Consider the following 5,263-nt stretch of genomic DNA (forward strand, 5'->3'; position numbering starts at 1 on the left):
GAATAGGGATTGCCATCAATATGTAAAGAGATGCCCTAAATGCCATATATGCTAACTTGCTACATGTTCCTCCATCACTCCTTTCACCTAAACATCACCATGGCCATTCTCAACATGGGGTATAGACATCATTGGAAAGATCACTCCTCCCGGGACAGGAGGTCATGAATACATCCTAGTAGCAATTGATTATTTCACAAAATGGATTGAAGCAGCATCATATGTGAAACTCACCGCAAAACATGTAGCACTTTTTATCGAAAGAAACATAATATGTCGATATGGAGTCCCACATGAAATGATAAGTGACAATGGAACTCACTTTCAAGCGAAATGTGAAGAATTGCTTCAAAATATGGCATTCAACGTAATCACTCTTCCCCACATAGACCTCAAGCAAATGGTGCAGTAGAAGCAGCCAATAAGAACTTAAAGACTATCATCGAGAAACTGACAGAAAATTACAAGGATTGGCCTGAAAAACTTCATTTTGCTCTTTGGGGTTATCGCACGTCAATCTGCTCATCCACAGGAAATACGTCATTCTCCTTAGTCTATGGGATGGATGTCGTACAACCTGTAGAGCTAGAAATACCTTCTCTACGTATTGCGTTGGAAAGTAAAATCGATGAAGTCGAATGGACTAGACCAAGGTATGAGGAGCTAATTCTACTTGATGAAAAACGACTAGAAGCCCTACATCATACTCAATGCTATCAAACTCACATTGTCAAAACAAAATGGGTTGAAGCAGCATCATATGCAAATTGGTCTGGACCATACATTGTCAAAACTATCCTATCAAGAGGTGCCGCAAAACTAACTGATATGGATGGTAATGAATTCTCAAATATGACAAATCTTGACAACCTCAAGAAGTTCTACCCATGATAACTTGAGAAACATACTCAAGAGAGCTACGTTTGGCTTGATTCCTTAGGAAATGATACGTAGGCAACCCTTTACAGGGTGCGGCCACTTTAATTTTTACAAATCTTACATCCCCGCATCAACACAGAACAAACGGCGCGCAGATTTCAAGCCCAGCGCTGCACGACAACATCTATCGCACAACGACAGTATCCAGCGCACCGCGACAGGATCGTTGCGCTGCGACAAATTCAAATTCCAGCGCCAGTATTTTCTCGACGATCTGGGCGAATTTCGGTGTATTTCGAGAATTTTCGACTTCCATACTTGAACAATTTTCGAAATTTATTCAAGTCGTTTTCATTAATAATTCAATGTAAAAAAGTTAATTTAATTTAAAAAGCTGGAAATTGCATTAATAAAAAAAAATAAGATTACATTATTGATGGAATTAAAAATAAAGGCGTGAAAAATAAAATTGACTTAAAAATAAAATTTGACTAATAAATTGATAGTAAAAGCAATGCTCTAATCTGTCTTCTCTTTTCTGGCCCTCTTCCAATTCTTCTCCGCTTCTTCTTCATCATCCATCTCTTTCACCAGTAGGGATCCCTTAGAAGATCTGCACACAATCTTAGAATTGATAGTTTCTCCAATAGCCATTACATTGTGCTTCTTTTCAACCTATATTTTCTTTTCTACAGAGTCAGTCTTTGTAATACCCCATATTTTTGAAACGTATTTTCTAATTAATTAATTAATTAGTATTTTCAAAAAAGGGTATTTTAGTAAATTTATTATTTGGAGCCAAAATAATATTTGAATTTTGGCGCCAAAAGTATTTTGAAAACTAATCATTATTTTGGATAAGATTTATTATCCATTTATCTTATTTTAAAAACCGAATTATTTACATATTTTGGATATTTTAATTAAAGCAAAATAACATTTTATTAATTATTTAATATGGCCGAAAATTCATAATAATGAGTTAAGGAATTTCGAATTTTCCATGAATGGAAAATCTGATTTTTCTTGGTTAGTTATTGGTAAATAATTGGTATTTAAATAAATTAATTATTTAATTATTTATTCTATATTATTTATACAATTATTTTATTCTTTAAAAACCGAGCAAAATCTTCCTAAATATATCTAGAGGAATCCGAAAATTTGAGCTATGGTAAGCTCAATATTTTCGGCCCTTTTGAATTATTTTTGGGGAATTTATTTGGTAAAATTGTATTTTAAATTATCTCCCAAAATCTCCTATTTTCCTTAATTCTATTTCTCCATCTTTTTAATATCTAATCATCATATTTTCTTGTAATTCATTCTTCTTAATTATTCCCCGAGTAATTCCAATGTCCTTATTATTTTTCATGACATACATACATTCCATATTCAATTATACACAATCACCTTAATATCCAAAGTTTCCTTAATTCTTTTACTCACTTCTCCAAGTAATCTCTTAAACCCTACTTGCCATAATTCTTCCCACATTCTCTTGCTATAATTCTTGCATGAGCTAGCCTATAAATACCCCTTCATACCTCTCATATTCTTCACACCAAAAACCCAATTCTCTTCTTCTCTCTTATTCTTCTTTTCCCTAAACCTTTTCATATTTTTCTTCTCCTCTTTTCATACAAATATTATCCCGTATACCTTTGAATCCAGTTTTCGGGTACTTTTGGTCAGTTTTTGAGGTATTGATGTTTCACAGAAGATTGTTCCTCTCAAAAAATCCTTGAGGTTAGGCTCAAGAATCACCCAATTCAGAGTTATATTGAAGGAGTTATGACCTCTGCAAGTTCTGCCTATTCTTTCCAACGAAAATTCAATTCTCTTTAATCCTATTCTTTTATCTTTTTCATGGTTAGTTTTCTAAAATACAAATTCCTATTTCAAAGCTATAATTTTATATTAAAGTATTATTTTAAAATAGTTTTATAGCCCATGCACATTAGATTTGAGTTTATGTTGTGATAACCTTATGGTTATGTTATTTGCAAGGTGTATTCGTGATTGAACTTTGAAAGTGCGAAGTGTTGATTGATATTCGGAATCAAGGTTCTTGAGGTTCTTTTTGTGTGGTTTTTCTAGCAAGGATACAGGTACATTTAGATGGCTAGATACCTTTGAAAGTGATTGGTTTGAATAACATGTTTTACATGATTTGATTAGTGATTGAATTAAATTGATTTGAATTATGATTTTGAAATAAATTATGTTTGAAGATATTGATTTTAATAAAAGTATTTTGAATGATTGATTTTTAAATCATGTTTTGAATGGTTTGAATTACTTATGGTGTTTAAATAAAGGAATTGATTTTAAAAGGTTTGTTGAATTTAATAAAAGGTTTTTCAAGGAAGAGTTATTGATTTTGAAAAGTTATTAATATGAGATTTTATTCTCAAGTATCTATTTAAAAGGTTTTGATTTTGAAAGTATGTGGAATTATTAAAAAGGAGTTTGAATTATATTGGAATTTATTGGATATTAAAAGGATTTATTGAACCATTGAATTATTATTACTATTAATGCTTTATAAGCATGTTGGTAATCCCAATATGCGGATTTGGTTTATTGATAAGGCCTTGCACTTTGTATGACCAGGTCTTTCCTCAAGAATAGCCTTGTAAATATAAGGAGACTAGCTTGGGGGGTGTGCACACTTGGGTGAGGAATTGGATTAAAAGAAATTGGTTCTTAATAAAGGAATTGGTTTTATTAACTATTATTTTGAATATTGAATCATTGAAATCGGTTTTGGAATAATGAGTTTGGAATTTATTGGATTAATTATTGGAATTAATTTTTAAAGCATGTTTGCAAATAAATTGAGTTTACATTATCTTACACTTATCGTACTTAGCATAATTTTCTAATCCGTATTTCTTATTTGTTTTGGTTCGCCCTGTTTATCGTAATGGTAAGCAGTGTTAACTAATTTCAGGTGGAGTCAATAATTGAGCATATGGAGTCCCGGGAATGGTTTCACCTAGTTTAGGAATGTTGGTCTCATCTTTATTTTGAGTACTCATAACCGTGTTACTATTTTTCTAAGTATTAATAAAAGAAAATTGAGTTTCCGCTGCAAGTTTTGTTATAGAGTTAAGTGTTTTGAGTAGCCTTGCGTAATCACGCGGCGGTAATACGCCCAAGTCTATCCCTACGGTATAATTATACGTATTATACTAGTATTTCCGTGAAAGGATATTTGGGGGTGTTACAGTCTTTCTTTTCTCCTTGCCCATAGTAGTACTTTTCTTCTTAGGCATGACAGGAGTCTTGAATTCAACTCTTTCACCTTAGCGTTCCTTAGGAGGAATTTTCTTATCTCCTAGGCGATTTTCCACATTGGTCTTGCTTATCTTTCGAGCCTTGTTCTTGTCCTTTTGAGATCTACCAATTAGCCACTGCTCCACATCCTTAGATAAAGAAGGAGGAACCTTTTAGGTAACAACTTCCCATAAAGGTCTAGCACACTAATAGTCATCAAACCTCTCTATGTCTTGTGACACCGGGAATTCATAAGGGCAACGAAGATCTCCGGTGGGAATGGTTTGAGCAAGTCCATATTGTTTCTTCACTCTAGAAGGGTAATAAAAATTCAACTTGGACAAGCTAGAAAGACGGCAAAAAGGTTGTGTTGGGTTACAGTGAGTCCGATGAAGGATTTATGTCTTTGTCAAGTGCAATTACTAGATATATAATAGATCGAATTATGGAGATAATTAAGTTCGTTCTTTTGGGTCGTCATTATCTGTTGCTAGACGTGATCAATGATCTTTGGGCTAGTCAAATAGTCCAAAGCCCAATAGAATGGATCCTATAAGGTCACACAAAAGGGTGATGGATTGAACAAAAGAAAGAAGCCCATTATTGGGCCTCATGGAGTGGCCGGCCATATGGGTTGTAAAGGGAGAGTATTGTGGGATTGGTTTGGACTCTAATTATACATATGATGTATAAATAGATGCCATCCCTAGGGTTTCATAGAACACACTTAACCAGTCAATTGAGAATTGACTAGTCAGCAACCAAACCCTAGCCTCACATAATCTCTCTCCTTACTCCCTTCTTCACATCCGTACAACCGTACGGCCCCTAGTGTAAGGTGGCGCATGGTGGTGGTGTTGTGGTGTTCGTGCTCGGTTTTCTCCTCCCCTCTCCGTAGAAGGTGGTTCGAAGTGTTCGTGCCCAACTACCTAGCAATAGTGGAGGTTTAATCCTATCCCGTGGACTAAGTAGAGGAGCAACGCTTGGGGCTCTATTATCTCCCTAATTGACAGTCAATCGCTTGTGGAAATCACGCGTCAAAGGTATGTATTATGTGATTCTTTATGTGTTATGCTTGTAGATCCTGTTTAGGTGCAAACGA

Source organism: Chenopodium album, chromosome 15 (assembly GCF_948465745.1).
Source record: "Chenopodium album chromosome 15, dcCheAlbu1.1, whole genome shotgun sequence".
Lineage (NCBI taxonomy): Eukaryota > Viridiplantae > Streptophyta > Magnoliopsida > Caryophyllales > Amaranthaceae > Chenopodium > Chenopodium album.